The 17553-nt window shown below is 58.1% G+C and overlaps 1 protein-coding gene across 3 annotated transcripts in view; it reads right to left on the reverse strand.

Moving 5' to 3' along the window:
• The window catches only part of CPLX2 (complexin 2), an 83484-nt gene that overhangs the window by 27233 nt on the left and 38698 nt on the right, over nt 1–17553 (reverse strand). For 2 of the 3 annotated variants that reach the window (XR_006784471.1, XM_045828581.1), the window contains exon 1: nt 283–437. The exons of the other annotated variant lie outside the window; for it this stretch is intronic. The gene's annotated coding sequence lies outside the window, so the exon portion shown is untranslated. Of the gene's footprint in view, nt 1–282; nt 438–17553 lie in introns of those variants that run through there. 3 annotated transcript variants of the gene reach the window in all.

Consider the following 17553-nt stretch of genomic DNA (forward strand, 5'->3'; position numbering starts at 1 on the left):
ACCTCTTCCCGGCTGGGCCGGTTTCGCCGCCGTTCAGCCCGCTCGCTAACCCCTCGCGGGGAGCTGTCCTTTCAGCACCACGGCCAGTGCGGGCCCCGGAGCGCGCTCGCTGCCGCCGGGCAGCCTCCCCCTCTCGCGCCCGCTCGGTCTTGGGGAGCCGTACCCCCCGAAAGTGTAGTACTCCCCGACCTTTCGGGCTGCCCTGCGGCCCCGACAGGAGAGCCAGGACCCTGTTGCCCACAGCCCCCGGCCCCGCCCTCCCGGCCCCCGGCCAGCACCGACCTGGCGGTCCCTGCAGCCGTCTGAGCCACTGCGGGGCTCGCTGGACTCAGCCAGGCGGTTCCTTCTGCTCTTCCAGCTCCCGCCGCCGCCGCCGCGTGCAACTCCGCCCGGCGAGCTGGGGCCGCCGCTGCCGCGGGAGGCGCCCTCCAATCACGCCCCTCAGCCAGGCCCTGACGCGCCGCCGCTCCCCTTCCAGATGGGAAATTCAAATCTCTCTCCCTCTCCCCCTCTCCCGTTTCTCCCTTTCCCTGGCTCTCCCTCCCGCTCCCTCCCGCCCTCTCTCCCTCTCCCCCCTCTCCCCCTCCCTCTCCCTCTCCCATTCTCCCTGCTTTCATCCTCTCTGCCCTTCCACCACTCCCCTTCACTCCCCGCCTTTGCCGGTCCTCTCCCTGCCAGTGCACCCTGTTGCCGCCTGTCCTGGCCACGGCTGTTAGGACCACAGGCTCGCTGCCTCAATGCACTGAGAGGCGGGGGGGGGGGGGCGTGCAGCGAGGAGATGGGAGAAGTGTTCTTTAAAGCAGAACTCAGAGGCCACCTGCATGGGAGAGCTCTCCTTGATTCCTGCAGGTGGAGGGGGGCTCACTCCCCTGAGGGTTCTCACTGTGCTGAGAGAGACCCCTGTTTCGGGGGTCCCTGTTCCTCCGTCTGCATGCCTCTCGCCTGGGGGCTCCTAACGGATGGGGCCGCCACCAGGTCGTCTTGGCAGCCTCTCAGCAGAGCCTCCCGCTCCATGGGCACTCAAGACATTGCTGGGGGCGGGGGCCCTCCGAGGGGGCCCGGAGGCGGAAGACGGCTGCCGTATCATCGCCTCGGACCTTAGGCGAGTCCGGTCCCTTCTCGATCTGCCCTCCCGTGGAAGATGAGGAGTCCTCTGGGAAACTTTATTCCAGGAGGCCATTTCTTCCTCTCCTGCGCCCAGGGCAGAGGGGGGTGACACCCGCCTCTGCCCACGGCCTTTCCTCCTCCTGCTCTCACACGCGTCTCATTTGGTTTGGTTTGGTTACTGTCCTGTAACGAGCCTCTCCGTCCAGCGGCCGCCTTTGGCCTTTTTAAACCGTGTCCTGCGACCCAGGCAGACATGTAGGGAAATGGCCGCAGAAAGGAATGGCCTGGTGCCAGGACTCTGAAGGATTCGCAGGAGTTCACACATCAGTCAGGGTTATGTCACAGTGGAAATGACTTCTCCTCTGGTGAGGGGATGGCCTCCTTCCAAGGAGCGAGTGGCGAGAGCTTCGGAGGACTAGGTCTGGGAGGGGAGGAGGCAAGATGTTCTCCCTGTGGGGTGGGGGACTCTCCCTTCGCACTCGGGCATGGCAGAGGCGTCCGAGCGGGGAAGCCCCTCCCACAAGTCAGAGGCCATGGGCGGGCCCCCTTTCCCCTCCTGGAGGGCCCTCTCTGAGGCTCGTCTCCGTTCTCCCCTTGCAGGCTGTGGGGCTTGGTTTAGGGAAGGGCTTTCTTTTATGTCTGGGTTTCCCGTTTAGCACTGTGTCGGGCCTTCGGCTTGCTCACTCTTGATTTTTATTCCCTTTCCCGTGGCAGGCACTAATGGAGGGGCGGAGGGGAGGCTGCTTGATCAGAATGACTTCGAGTTGGCACAGACGCCCGAGGGGAGTTCTGGGCAGGGAGAGCTGAAACCCTGCCATTTCAGGAGTCACCGTCCTCCCCCCTCCTCCCTCCCCGCTCTCTGTTCTTCTAGAACAGAAGCTCGGTAAATGGGACCTGGCTGGGAGCGCTGTGGTTACAACTGGGTTTTTTCCACAACGGGCATTGCGTTTGACATGGAAGTCAACCAATCTTGGCTCAAAACCCAACTTAACTTTCAGAAAAACACTGAGCTCAGTTCTGGGCACCGCGATTTAAGGTGGAATTTGATACGCACGAATACGTTTAGAAGGGAAGGGGGTGGTTTGGTGGTGGGCACCTGGGCAGGTGCAATGAGGGAAGGTGGGAAGGTCTGAGGTGTCGCACTTGCAGGAGAGGATGCCGGAGGGGGGTTAGCCTCGGAGGTCCGGCCAGTCCCGCTCCATTTGTAATTCCGGCGCTGGCGCAGTGCACAGCAAAGCAGGCGCTAAGGATACGCTTGTCGGATGAATGAATGACCATTGAAAAGAAAGAGGAGTACTACCGTCTTCACTGGCGCTGAAGGCAGAATTAGGGCAGTGGGGGAAAGGCAAAGGGAGCAGACAGAGGCTCGAAGAGGAGGAACCGCCTACCGGTCGAGGCTGTCCGGCCACAGTACAGAGTGAGCGTGCGAGGTGGTGAGCTCCCCAGCCCCGCAGGGTGGCGGCTGGACAGCTAAAGCCCCCTGCGCACCCAAGCTTCCGTGAGCCTATTAAAGCTGCGTGAGCTGCGCTGAATCGTGTCTAGCTGCGGACAGTCTTCCTGATCAACCAAAGGACAGCTCAGTCAAGTTTTGGTGGCTTCATCCTGTTGAGTGATTAGGGTTAAATCATGCCGCGTGAGCCGCTGGTGCTCCCTGTCAGGGGAAGATGATGGAGGGACGGGCGCCTGCTCCTCGTTCAGCGCATCCGTCTGCTCTTGGTTCCCAAACGCTCTGTTACCGCTGCAGAAAGCCGCTAAGAATTATAAGCGTTTCCTAGTGATTATAATACTACTAATCATAGCAACCATCAGGATCCCAGTTTGCCTCACTTCGGCGTTTTGCATAAATTACGTCTCTCCTTTAGTTCGCACAAAGCCCTGTTTTCAAGGCGGCGGAGACAAGGCCCGGGGCAGGCAGACGGGGAGTCTGGGGCGGAGCCAGGGTGCCGGCCCAGGCCCGCCCGACACCAGGCTCTGGGGTCCCACCACCCTGGGCTGCTTCTCTTCCGACACATCCCACAGCCTATGGAAATGTAACTTTTGCTCTGCAGATATTTTTTTACATTGACATTTACAGTCTCTCCTATCTCCAGTTTCTCACTAAAAGAAAAAAAAAGAGAGAGAATTCACACCCCGATCGGGGTCCTCATGTCATGTGGGTTGTCAGCGTTTCCGTCAGTCTCCTGTGTCTCCAGCCCTCCGACCCAGCCGCCGCGTGTCCCCTCCCCCACCCCCAGCCTCAGGTCCTTGCAGCATCTGCTCTCGGGACAGCCACTAAGAGTCACCTGGTAAAATACCGGTATGCCCCTGCTAAGCGGTCTTCCCCGGGCTGGTGCTGGATTTCCACTTCTACCCATGAGCGCCGTGGGCTGGGGCAGGGGGCCAGGTTTGAACAGATTTTTAAAATGGTATGTGCATGCCTTGAATGTTCGCCGGGAAGCCAATCCAGAGAGCTCATGTCAGTACTTGGTGCGGGGACCGAGGAACAGTGTGTGCAGAACAGCAACTGTCGCAGGCCGGGAATGCGGCGATCAGGGAGGACGGTGCTCGTCCAAAGGTCAGCCGGTCTCTCTCCCCTGCAACCGCCTCCGTCCAAAGGGCGCTCAGGCGCGCGCAGGAGGCGGGGCGGCATCTAGGAAGCCCTGGCCTCCAGCCCTGGTCTGCAGCCGGCGTCGTCGGAAGGCTCCAGATGCCAGCTCCGCTCCCTGCTATTTTGGCCTGAGCCTGGGGGGGCAGCGTTGCGCTTGGTTTGAAGGGGTGGCCACGTGCCCGGGGCGGAAACCGGGCTGCAGGGGCCGTGTGCAGGGAGGGGCTCTGGGGCACCTGGCTCATCTCACGAGTGGCTTCCCTCTTGCCACTCATACTGGCCAGGGCGCCATCACTGTCACGGGGCGAGGTCGGGGTGCCAGCCATTCTCCTTCAACGTGGAATGACACGTGTGGAAGCAAACGCACCGGTGTGCAATGGTGCGTTTGCGTGTGTGCCCACGCGAGGGGCAACGGGGGCGAGTAGGGCAAGTGTGGGCCTGCCACCGTGTGTGTGGTGCCGGGGTGTCCCTCCTGACGTGCAGGGACTGGCGTGAGTGTGTCAACCGTGTGTGGTAGTGCGCAGCCAGGTGGGTCGTTGTCGCAGTGGAATGTGCCGATGGCACTGTGCGACGGTTTGGACGTGAGCAAGGGTGCCGTGCACGGCTGTGCATGTTGTGTGGTGTGCAACCACGGAGGGTGACGTTTACATAGACTCTGCCGGATGAGAGGGCTCTGGGGACGTTCCGACGTGATGGCCCGTGTCTCACTCGCTGGCAGTGAGAGAGGATGGAGGTGATAGGGTGTTCCCATTGGCGTGCCCTGGTGCCACCAGTGGGGGTGAGTGCGCGGGTGGGTGTCACAAGGGAGTGGCGCCTGTATCGCTGCCATCACGTAGGGCAGAAGGGGTGCATATGTGCATCAGGAGTGTGTCGTCACCTGTGTGTAGGCATGCAGGCTAAGTGTGTCCACCTTCCCCCACCAGACAGGCTCATGGTGACCCAGCTTGCTAGCCCTTGCTCCACCGGGCAGGCTGTGGAAATCTTTGATTCTCCGTTCTCTACTTCCCTTTCTCAGAAAAAGGGCTACACTCTGGCTTGTATGTGTGTGTGTGTGTGGGGGGGGAACGACTCCTTGAGGACCCCTCTCTCTCATTCCCAGAACCCTGCCCTCACTCTGAGCCCCTGCCAGCCCCGCACCCCTCCACCAGCTCCTCAGAGGCCCTCTGCCGCCCTCCATCCTGCTCGAGCCTCCCAGACCCAGCGCCCATCAGCGTGTCAAAGCAGTCCTCTGCCAGCCCCGTGCAGAACCTCCGGATGTCCCCACACGGTCCCCTGCCTCTTGTCTCGAGTTCTCCCGAAACCGTGCGTTTTCACACCTGCTCCGCCAGCCTGCCGTTCCCCCACCACGTGGCACAGCAGGGTGTTTGGCGGGAAAGTCTCCTCTCTTGCCTCTGGATCTTTCCAAGCTCTCTGCTTCGACTCCTGTATCCCCTTCTCAACCCCCGCCCTTCCAGCGCTCTGCAATGTGGGTGGACCTCCCTGTCCGCCGGAAGTTCTTCCTGGCGACCCCAGATGCTCACGCCACCCCGGAGCCAGCCAGCGCACCCTGTCTCCACTCCTCTTTTGTGTGCCAGCACGGGGCACGCTCAGGCACGACGGACGCAGCGTCCGAGTTCGCGCTGTGCTCTCGGGCGGTTCTCCGTCCAGGAGGTCTGTCCATCCTGACAGCACTGAGTCCATTTCCCTCTTCCCTTGTGAAGCCCACACTCAGAAGAAAGAGTCTACCCCTTAGGATCCTCTCCTCAGGCACATGGAGATAGAAAAGCAGTTCCAGAACACCAGACTCATAAGCAAAAGGCCATTTTATAATCACACTAAGAATCTCAGAATATACAATGACCAGCTTTCTAACCCCTTCTGTGTCTAAGAGTGGCTCACTGGGGTGGAGGACTGGTTGGGAAGATTGCGGATTCGTGGGCCTCATCCCACAGGGGCTGAACTCAAATCCCTGAGCTGGGAGCTCAGGATTTGCACCGGTTACCAGGCCCCCGGGTACTTACGATTCACCCACTAGCTGAAAACCCTTGCCTTGGGTCAGTAGGATCTGAGAATCATGATTTTGGGTCCAAATCTTACAGAAAAAAAAATCATGGTATCATAGAATATTTTAGGGTTAACAGAAGTTTAGATTAAATTACACACACAACTTTAGAATCTCAAAAAATCCTGTGAATCTAAACGCCTAGAATCGTGGGGCTGGGAGTGGCCCTGGAGGAATTTTCCTTTTTCAGCCTTGCTGCTGCTTTTGGACTGGGAGACGTCTCCCCCCTGCCCCTTGCGGGACGGCCTCCCCAGCGTCACCCGCACTTGTGAGCATCAGTGTTCCTCCCATCTGGGGGCCGGGGCAGCTGGCAGGACCCTGCCTCCCTGGAGCCAGTGCGCTGGAGACGGCTTCTCCCTGCCAGGGGGGGCCGGCACCGCCCGGCCCACGGAACAGGCCTCGCTCCTTGGTCAAATGAGCGCGGGGCATTGTTGCTGTTCCATCCGAGCGGGCAGACCTGCCTGAGGAACGCAGACAGCAAGGGCTGATCAGCTCCGGAGCTTCCGCTCCAGGAAATGAAAGGGAGGGAGAGGGCGTGTGGAGGGGCAGCAGGACGCGGTCTCGGAGACGGTCGGGCAGGCGTGCGGTGTGTGTGGGTGGGGGCGGGGGTGGGGTGAAGGGGGGGTAGGGAATGCACATAAAGGCAGCGACGAAGAGCCGTGTTTCTCGTCATCTAACCCAGCACCCTCAGTTACCAGGTAGGGAAACAGAGGTACGGAAAGGGGACGGGACTTTCTTAATACCACTCGGCAACTTAACGAAACTCCCAGCTCCCGGAAAAGACCCCATCCCAGTTACAGCCCAGGCATACAGTCCCACCCTTCGTGAAACCCCTCCAGCGGGCGGAGCATTGTTCGGGGGACGTTGCAGGTGCCCGCCCTTCCCGCTGCAGTACAGCCCGGGGTGGTGGGTGGCTTTCATGTGATTATTCGTTTACCAGACGTGCATGGAGGAGCCGTGATACGTCTGCCTAGGCACTCTCCGGGGCAGACAGAGACGCATAAGAAATTTCGGAGTTCCTATTCTCCCCCTTTGTTCCACTGCGAGAGATGCGAATACTCCATAGAGAGAGAACACATGGCCCAGTTCACGCGCCCGAGAAGATCCTTTCCTCTCGGAGCCTCTGATTGAAAGTCCTCCGGAGGGAGCGGGGGAGAGAGGCCCGCAGACGGTGGACGGCAACACAACACGCCCAGCGCCGTCCTCGTGAGGAGGCAGCTCTGGGAGGAGAAGCGCACACACACACACACACACACACACACACGCAGCTTGCCGGCCAGATGGGCCTGGGAGCCCGAAGCAGGGGCGGCACCGGGCAGCCGTCTCTGGGGCTGCCCGGGTCATCTCCGAGGCAAAGCGGAGAAGACTGCCCCGGGCTCTGGCCGCAGAGAGACGCGGGTGACAGCTCAGCCGGCCTCTGCCCCCTCCAGATGCCCCAGCTTCTCCCTGACACTCAGTTCCCTCTGCAAACCGGGAGGATGGTTCTGACCGCCCAGGGCGATTGTGACGCTCACACAACGTAATGTTTGGGAAACGGCGGCACGGTCTCAGCAAGCATACCCTCCCCCCCCCCGCCCCCCGAGCGTGGCAGGGTCTGTCTCCTCTGGAGTTGGGGCGGCGTCACCGTTAGACAAAGCCTCCTTCTACGATCTTTTTAAAAAAATGATTCCTTTTATTATTTTTAAAATATGTTTTATTGATTATGCTATTACAGTTGTCCCTTTACCCCCCTTCATTCCCCTCCACCCTGCACACCCTCCCACCCACATTCCCCCCCTTTAGTTCATGTTCATGGGTCGTACATGTAAGTTGTTTGGCTCCTACATTTTCCACACTATTCTTGCCCTCCCCCTGTCTATTTCCTACCTACCATCTATGCTACTTACTCTCTGTACCTCTCCCCCCACTCTCCCCCTCCCACTCCCCTGTTGCTAACCCTCCATGTGTTCTCCATTTCTGTGATTCTGTTCCTGTTCTAGCTGTTTGCTTAGTTTCTTTTTGTTTTTGTTTTAGGTGTGGTTGTTCATAATTGTGAGCTTGCTGTCATTGTACTATATATGTTTTTTATCTTCTTTTTCTTAGATAAGTCCCTTTCTACGATCTTGGTCAAAGGAACGGGCCTCATGATTTTCCTGAGTTTAAGTTGGAATTAGAAAGAAACGAGTTTGAAGCTCAGAGGAAGAGGAAGATGGGGAGATGTTCTTCTTCCCCTCACTCTTCCTGCCCCCGGCGCACAGGGGACGGGGTGCCGTGTCCCCAAGCGGAAACCGCGGACGGAAGTCCAGAGGGGCTTAGACTTCGGGCTGACGAGCAGGAGGAATTTCCCACCCACGAACCTAAAAACAGCTGCTCTTCGCCACTCAACCTCCAATTGTTTCTTTCTGGCAGAAAAACAAAGTCCAACAAAACCACCTTTTATCTGGCAAACAAACGGGGGGTCGGAGAGGCCCCGGGAAGGTGAAGCCGGGGAGAGGTATAACGGGCTGGGGCGGAAGGGATTTCCACGTACTGAGGCTCTCACCGCCGTGGGTGATTCATGATCTTTCTTTGATCAAACCCTCATGCCCGTGCCTCTGTTACCTTAAATGTCATCACGTCCACTTTATATTCAGACGGATGTTCAGACTCAGAGAGGTTAAGCACCGCGTCCAGTAAACAGTGGCGGCAGTGGTTGAACTCGGGGGTCCCTGTAGGTGGCCACAGTCCTGGCGGGGATCGGGTGCGTTCCCAGAAGCTGAGCCTGGGTCTGCAGCTTCAGGGCGCCCCTCCGCAGAGTCTGTCTGGGTGACCCTGCCAGGGGGACCTCTATGGGGACTTGGCAACAGACTGGTCCTGAAAGGGGTGGGGCGGTCTAGGCCTGAAGGTGCTTGAAAGCGATGGGGGCAGTGGGTCGGGGCCCTGGAACTGTGTCCTAGGGTTTGAACAAGAAGTCCCCTCGGCGGCAGCCTGCTCCTGCTCAGCCTGGCTCTTCGCACCAGCCACCTCGCCACGGCCACCGCTCCTGCCTCTGCGCTCGCCTGCAGGTTGGCCCCCAGGGCTGCAGGAGGATGATCACGGCTTTCCACAACACGGCCCGACTGCATCATCCCCTCCTCAAACCATGTGGTGGCCACCACCTACTCTGCCGCCCGGCACCCCTTCCTCCCTCGCGTGGCATCAGCTTCCGAGGGGCCAACCTGTGCATTTCATCTGAACCCACGGGTGGACCACGTGACCCGGGCTAAGCCAATGAGCACACGGTCCCCCGGCCCTGGACTAGTTCAGGGAGGGACCCAAATCTGACCAGTGAGGGCCAGAGGGACTGCATTCGGGGACTTGTGCTTCTGGTACGAGAGACGGACTCTCCTTTTAGCTCCGCCGTGACGTGGACTGGGGTTCCCGGGAGCCGCCACGTGGAGCCTCGGAATGGAAACCCGCTCCGAGCCCGCCGAGCCAAGAAAGGGAGAACGCGCACCCCCGGCCCGATGACACTGTTTACACCTCGGATCAAGCTGTGCCCGCAGCTCTGCCAGGCCTCGCCGTTCTTCTGAGCCAATCGCCACCTCTTCCCTTTTGTTCTTGCTAAACCCGTTTTAGATTTTTTTCTTTGACTTGCAACCAAAAGGATCTTAACGGGCACAAAAATACTTGCCTTTGAATCCTTTAACCGTCTCCCCACTGCCTTCAGGAGCAAGTTCAAAGCCTTTAAATTGGCCTCTAGGGCCTTGCATGACCGGACCCCGACCACTCTCTCCTGTTCCACCAGTAGCGGCCTGGGCTCCCTGGGGCTCCTGGCCAGTGTCCGCGGGCATTTCCGAGCCTCTGCCTGTGCCGTTTGCTCCTGCAGGAGAAACAGCCTTGTCTGCTGTGATCACTCGGCGAGTTCTTCCTCTGGCCACCAGGGTTTAGCTAAGGCGTAACGGAACCCCTTCTGGGGAACAGGCTAGCCAGGAGTGTTCCCCCATGGACCCCCTCCTCAAAGCACCAGCGAAACCGAACTTGACACGTGTCTGACTGGCTCTCAGATTTTGAGCTCTTCAAGGATGGGCACACACTGAGGCTGAGAGAAGTCCTTTGCTCAAACACGAACTGACCCCTCGAGGCGCCGGGGATGCCACCGTGAAGAAAGAGGCAAAGTCCCACCTGGTTGGGGAGGCAGGAGCTGCCCCGTGAACACACACGGGGCCGGGTCCTATCAGAAGGCGGCTGTGACATAACAGACCAGGGGATGCCCGCTTCCGGTCTCCGGGCTCAGAGCACAGGGGAGGGCTTGGCACCGAGCCGGCCGGCAGGCGGTGACTGCTAAATGAATGGATGGGAACCTCCCTGGACACCCCGCTGCCCTCCGCCCGCCTTTGCGACGGTCACTCTGGACGCTGCCGGAGCCTCTGCGTCGGTGACTTATCCCCCACGCCCAGCCTCCGCCCCCTCTCTGGGGGGTCATAGTTATATTAGTAACATTTTTTGTGTGTGCGCGACACTCGCCTTTCCCGAGGGGAACTGAACGAAGCGTCATTCTCTCTGTCCTCACGGGGCAGCCCCGTCCCCGTGTCGGGCCAGCACCAGGAAGCGGTGTGCTCCTCTGCCCGACTTTGATCCCGGCTCCCCCGGCTGTCCTCTTTCCACCCCGCACGCCTCTGTCTCCCTCCGCAGGCCTGCTGCTGCCGGCCCTCTGATCCCCTCTGTGGCTCTCCTTGGGCTTTGTCTGGCTCCGTTAAGACCACGAAGCTTCTTCCTGCCTGTGTCACGCCCCTGCTCAAAAGCCTTCAGTGACTCGCCCTTGCCTACAGCGTCACGTGGAGACCCACAAGGGCCCCCCTGGGTCCCACTCTGCCTCCTGCGCCAGCCTAGTCCCCACAACCAACTTCTGTCCTCCATGGCATTCCCTGCCACGGAGCCTTCAGCACCTCTGAGGGTCATTTCATCTCTTTATTAACGTATGCCTCCTTGGTTGTTTCTCCCACTGGATCGTAAGCCACTTGAGGGCAAGGACTGTCTTGCTCACCCTTGAGTCCCTAACATTAATCCCAGGGCCCTCTCCACTGTGAATGCTCAACAAACATTTCCAGAGGTGAAGTCCGTGCGTGGCCCGGCCCTACCTGCTGGGGGTTGAAATGGCTCGTCCTGGCCTGTGTGCCTCCAGGTGCCCATCTCGGGGTGAGACTTGTAGACCCAGGCCCTCGCTGGACCACAGGCCACAATAATAGTGCCGGCATCCTTATTTAAATCTGATTCTTCCCTTTATTTGCATTCTTAGTCCATCCCCATAACCCCATGAATTCCTTCCATGCTTTAGCTCCATCGCGGTGGCATTTTGTCATTGGGATGTTTTTGGCATCATTTGTTGTGGTGACAGATGGTTTTGGCATGTGTGGTATCTCCGGAATCCCTTACCCTCCCCCACTCCCAGGCTTTATGGTCTGATTAGGGCTGACTCCATGTGCCTGCTTCCATGGTGGGCATTAGACCCATAGCCCGCCAATCAGAGCACTGTTAGTTTTGGCCTCTGTGATTGGCACAGGGATGAAAAAAATGACACAAGTTAAGCCAATGAGAGTCTGCCCTGGGACTTTAGCTGGAACCAATGGGAAAGAGGCTTTCCATTTCTATGGGATTTACAGGACTGGCAGAATGTGGGCCTGAGCCGCTGGACCGTTTTGCTACCGTTTGGGGAGAGCCTGCCCGAGGGTGACGCCAACACACAGAAGGACAGAGCCAAGAGAAGGGTGGGAGGCATGCACGGTGACAGCATTTGAGTGCCTTTAAGGCTCATCTGCCCATGTACTGCTCTGGTATGTGACCAATAAATGCCACTTGTCCCCTTAAGTTATTTTTTTTAAGATTTTATTTTATTTATTTTTAGAGAGGGAAGGAAGGGAGATAGAGAGAGAGAAACATCAATGTGCAGTTGCTGGGGGTCATGGCCTGCAACCCAGGCATGTACCCTGACTGGGAATTGAACCTGCGATGCTTTGGTTCGCAGCCCGCGCTCAGTCCACTGAGCTATGCCAGCCTGGGCTCCCTTAACTTATTTCGAATGAGGTTTCTAACTCTGCCACCTGGGAGAGACCTGTTGGAATCTGTACTTTGGAGCGGTGAGTCCCCTCCTCCAGAAAACGTCTAATGGAGCAGGCCCTGGCCCTGGAAGGACCCACCCTTTAATCATCTCACAGTCTAAGAAGGAGCCGATCGCCCTGGTCTCAGTTCTCTATCTCTGAGCACCTCCTCTGCTTCCTGTCCCCCGCGGTTACGCCGACTTAAGAGAGAAGGAGCTCCCACACTGGGTCCTTGCTCGAAGCTTTGCCAAAGTTCAAACTTCACACCCACAGATCCCAGCTCCCACATCCCCATCCCCTCAACACTGCACATGCTTTTGGCCAGCAGCTCTGCAATTCCACCCTTGAGTGGCATCAGCGTTCTTGGGCCAGTGCCATCCGTGCCTGGCGATTTGTCTGAATCTCGTTTATCAACTGGAGTTGGGACATGTGTCTGCCAGAGCGGCGCCTGTGCGCCCCTACCTCCAAAGGACGATCTGGAGGCGGGAATTTCCCCGAGGTCTTCCTCAGCCGAAGCGGAGGCAGAGGCCCCGTCAGATGTTCTGCGTATCGCTCTCTCATCTCACCTGTCTGCCAGAGCTGTGATCATCAAGCATCTCGCCGGCGCTTTATCTCACCCCTTTCCATCACATGCACTTGAAAGGCCTCTGGTTTTTGGCCCAACAGCCCTTTTCAAGGTGACTTTCAGGGTGTCTTTGGGCTGCATCATTTTAGACCTCACGGCTCCCAACGGCCTCCTGGATTCTAAGTCTCAGTTTTAAAAGGTTTTCCTAAGGATGCCTTTTTTTTTTCCCTTGCAACAGCCTCTCAGGGATTTCTCTGGTTGTTTTGTTTTGTTTTGTTTTGTTTTGTCTCTCTCTGTAATGGCCTGGTTACACTGGGCTGTGTCAAATTGTGATGCCACCACTTCAACCCGACTTCACTGTGGGAGGAAGAGAGAGCCGGAGTGTCACAGGGGTCCCCCGGCACCAGCTGGGAGGTGGTCTCCTGGGCTCCTGCAGACCCACGCTCCCCCTCGCTGCCCTCCCTTGTGCGCAGGTGGCCACTCAGTAGCACCCTTTGTCCTCAGGCTTCTGGCTGTGTTCTGTCAATAGCAGGTGCTAGCAGGGACTGCAGGCGGGAAGAGAACAGGATCAGAGTGCCCCCTGGACAGAGGCCACCACTCCTGTCAACTGGTCCTTCCCACACAGCTGTCCTCTGCAGATTGGACAGCTACTTCCTCCTTGCCCTTCAGGCTTAGAGGTAGAGAAGGCTCTCCACCAGTGCTGACCCCCCAAGGTCAGAGAGGCAGGCAGCCCAGGCCTGTGGGTCCTTGCCAGAATGGTGAGAGTCTGGATGTTATTGAACTTGGGCGGGGGCCATCCACAGGGAGGTTTTAAGTAGCAAGTCAACCCTGCAGAGACCCTGGTTGAACCCTCCTGTTCCCAGTCCTCGTTTGCAAATTTCTTTAGCAAATTGCCATTTTTGGAGGATTGAGAGCCCCCATTAAGGATTCAAGCACGCTCCTCCCTCACTTCTAGGGTCACTGAGGCCCACAGTTCCTGGGGTCAGTCCCCTCCTTCCGAGGGAGACCACAGCCACCGTGCCTCCCACCCCAGAACCCTGGTGCACGGTGAGGGCAGGGCGGCCCTGCACACGCGCTCTTGCCGTTCACGGGCCCCAGCTCCCCGGGAGGCTGGCATGATACTCTTCTCCATCCTGTAGGTGAGGAAACCGAGGACCTAGCATCTCCCACTCCCTCCTCACCTCGGGACGTCTCCCTCTGTCATGCGACAACCCACACTGCATCCTGTAAATAACTGCATGTTCCCAACACCTCTCCTCCTTCCTTCTCCTTGGAAACCTGCTCCGTCTTTGGACTCGCCGCGGCTTGTCAGGCTCCCGGCTCGGCGCGGTGCAGGGTGTGGCGGGAGCTGCCACACGGCCTCCGAAGGCCTGGGTGGTCCCCACTCCACTGTTCGCTAGCTGGGCGACCTCGGGCAGGTCACTTCACCTTCCTGAGACCCGGTTTTCTCACCAGAAGTGCGGGGGATGGGAACCAACGTCTGCGACGGAGTTTAAATGAGGACTTGTACTTCAGTGCCCAGCCGAGGGTGGGCTGCACTCAGGGCGACTAGTGAAATAGTTTCCTCTCTTCCTCCTTCTCTCATGCTCCTCCCCGCCACTCAGGTGCCTGCAGGTGACAGACGGGGACCCTGCTCAGCTCCTCGGACGTGGCATGGGAAGAAGCCTGCTTCCTGGGCACTGAGACTGTGTGACCTGGGGGAAGCTGGCCTGACGGAGGATGTGGTCTGGGTTACTCAGGGATCTCTGATGCCCCCTCCTCAAGGCTCTTTTCAGCTCAGGCTGACACCCCCAGATTGCGGGGTCCACTCAGAGGTCCTGCCGCCCTGAAGTTTCTTAATTACATTTGATGTCGTCACTCGGAAGGGCCTCTTGCTGGCGGGAAGGGGCCTTACCTGTGGGGAGGGGTGAGTCAGCGCGCTCTCCGATGGGCTGAGCCTGCGGAATGGTGGTGGTAACAGCAGCTAACTTACCGGGCCGCTCTGCGTCGGCCGCGGGTCTCTGTGCCTTACGTTCACCCCCTCATTTAAGCTGCACAATAACCTGATGATAGGAGCATTAGTTTTATACCTATTGCATAGACAACTAAAGAGGCAGAGCAAGGACAGGAAATTGTCAAAGTCACGCAGCTAGAAGGGGCCATTTGGGGTTTGCGTCCAGGCTGTCTGGCCCCGGGGTCTGCGCTCGCCTCTCTGCTCCTCTGGGACCAGGATGCCCGAACGAGAGACAGGGCTCAGGCCACGGCTGGGGGCGGGGTGGACAGACTCAGTGATTACGCAGCACCCTCAGTGCCTCGCCAGCTCCTGCAGCACCGTCGCCCGTGTCTCTGTGTCATCGCTATGGTAGGCACAGGTTGTCCTATAGCTCCTTCTGGGCGGCCCCTTAATACTCCTTTGGGGATCCACGCTTCCCTTGTTCTCTGGCCTGTGGTCTGGATAGAGTCCCCCATCCTCTCTCCCGCGGGCTCTCGGGGTTGGCGCATGACCTAGGCCCAGGATTTAAGGGTGGACATGGGACTCAAGGTGGTCCAGGAAGAGTCAGTCCTGGAGCTTGTTCTGGAAGTGTTAGAAACATCCTCCTTCTGTTGGAGCCACTGAACTGAGAAAGTGTGGGTCTTGAGCTGCAGGGTTGCGGTGCGGAAACAGCCCGCGGTGGAAGCCAGGCCAGAGGGAAACAGGACTGATTGACACAGACAGGGGCCAGCCCTAATGATACTGTTTAACTCCCAGACCAAGCCCTTCCTGAAATCCAGAATCTGCCCTTGATTATTTTCAGTTATACACACTAATACAACCTTTTTTTTTTTGCCTTTAAACTATTTTCATTGATTGTTCTATCACTTGCATCTAGAACAGCATTGACTGGCCCTGGTTAGGTAGCTCAGTTAGTTAGGACATCGTCCCGATACGCCAAAGTTGAGGGTTTGATCCCTGGTCAGGGCACAAAGAAGAATCGACCAATGAGTGCATAAAGAAGCGGAACAACAAATTGATGTTTCTCTTTCTTTCTCTCTCCCTTCCCCTCTCTCTCAAATCAATCAAGGAAAAAATGTAAAATAAAATAGGGCTGGCTGGCACTGTGTTGACTACTGCATGTATGCTACTACATTTAGTCCGGCCAGGTGGCTGACACGGCGCCCATTATGCAGATGAGGGGACCGAGGCTCGGAGAGATGTACTGCGCTGGCCGAGGTGTTGCAGCCAGTCCGCGGCAGGCTGGGCTTAGCCTCCGCCTTACGTGAGACGCCCGGTTTTACAGTCCCCCACCCCAGCGCCTCCTGTAATGCCTACTCTCCGGTCTTCCCCAGCTGCTCCCCTGGCTTCCGTCCTTGGCCCCTGTACCCCCACTTCCTCGGGGAAGGAGCCTTCCCTGGCCGCACCTCCAGACTGTGCTCTCTTTCCTGGCAGACATTTCTATGGCACAGTGTACTTTTTCTTCTTCGTCCGACTGCACTTCAGCAATGATTTGTTCCAGGTTTATTTTCTTCTGCGGGGTGGGAGTCCCACGGGGGCAGACATGATGTCTGTTGAGCCATCGTCGCCGTGCTGATGTCTGGCACAGCGCCTGGCCCTCGGTGGGCGCCCGCTAGGTGTTTGCTGAATAAATGAATTGTGCAGTTTTCGCCCCCACGGTGGCCCTGGATCCCGGTGCCCCCGTGTGACTGCAGGGCTGTAGCGTCCGGCCCTGCACGGTGTGCTCCCGCTCTGCTGTCTGCAGGGCGTCTGTGATCTTGGATGCTTACTTATCTTTGTGTATGTGCCGGTGGTTTTCCCTACTAGACGGTGAGGTCTTTGAAGACGGGGGCAGTGTCTTCCACCATCATCCTTTGAGTCGTAGAAAAACAACAGTATGAGAGATGTTACTAATAATGAGCATTTGTCATCTGCTGGGCACGGCTCTAAGGCTTGTGGGTGTTGCTGCATTGGGTGCTTACATCAGTGGTCTGTGCAAGTACTATTGTTCCTCCATTACACTTAAGGATAAACTGAGGCTCGGGGAGCTCAGGTGGGCTCTTTTGGCTCTCCAGTTTGAGCTGGGGTTCTGTCTCATGCAGTCAGAGCAGAACTGTTGTCCCCAGTATCTTTAATGAGGGGGTGCTGGGCTGGGTTGGAAGGCAGTAAAAGCAGCAGAATGGCTGAGGGGGAGCTAACAGGGTGACCCAGCAGACGGAGGCCTGGTTGTGCCCTGTTGAAAGGAAGGGAGTCTTCAGTCTGACGGTAGAGGGAGGGAAGAACAGCGAGGAGGAAGAAGGAGGCTCAGAGCAAGGGAGTGGGGTTGGGGGAGACCTCCGGGGTGCCGGAGAAAGGGCGCCATGGGTGAAGCTCAAGAGCCTGGGTCCCTACCCTCAGCACTTCCTGGCTGTGTGACCTGGGGTAAGGCACTGTGCCTCTCTGAGCCCGCTCTGCAGGGCTGATAATGCAGGCTCGACACAACACCTGGAAACTGCTTAACCAGTACCTGACACAGCAGAACAGGCACCATGTATGGGCGCAGGCCCTGAACCTGGGCTGCTGTAAGTTCTCACCTGCATGAACTCAGGTGACCCAGCAACCCTAGGAACAGGGCCCCATGACGACCCTGCGCTGCAGAGGAGGAGACGGGGTAGGGCAGTGCAGCCACTTGCTCAAGGTCATTCTCCATGTATGAGGCACCCGGGGTCTGAGCCTTACTGTGCGGCTCCCCCGCTTCACACATCTGGCGTGCTCAGAACGTCTGAACTGCCCACTCAGCGAGAGGAGGGGCCTGTGTGGACGGCGGCTTCCTTTGTACTATTGTCTCTTATGGCTGGCTCCAAAGCTCTGTTTTCGTGGTTCAGCCTGGAGGGACAACTCCCCTTCTCCCCAGCACTCCTCAGGAGCAGTAGACAGATTCCGGCCAGCCAACCTGTGCGGCCTGTGCAGGCCCTGGGCCCGCCGTTCAGCTGGAGAGGTGGTGGAGGGGCACCGGAGCTGGTGACATCTGGTGCTGCCTTGCGGGGCAGGTGTCAGGCCTGGCCCAGAAGCAAGGAGCCGGCACGCAGCACCCTCACTCCGTGGAACAGCAGCTCCGTGGTTCTGCCACATTTAATACCACCTCTGCTATTTGCTTAACGTTGCCCTCTAATTTTGTTCACTTGCAAGAATAAGACCTTCACTGCATTCATTTAAAAGGGAAACCTCATCTCGCCACTTTGCACCGGAAAAGCAGTGTCACTCGCTATGAGAGAGGGTGACAAAGCACGT

The sequence above is a fragment of the Phyllostomus hastatus genome, unplaced genomic scaffold (assembly GCF_019186645.2).
Source record: "Phyllostomus hastatus isolate PE091 unplaced genomic scaffold, TTU_PhHast_1.1 phas_contig_150, whole genome shotgun sequence".
NCBI lineage: Eukaryota > Metazoa > Chordata > Mammalia > Chiroptera > Phyllostomidae > Phyllostomus > Phyllostomus hastatus.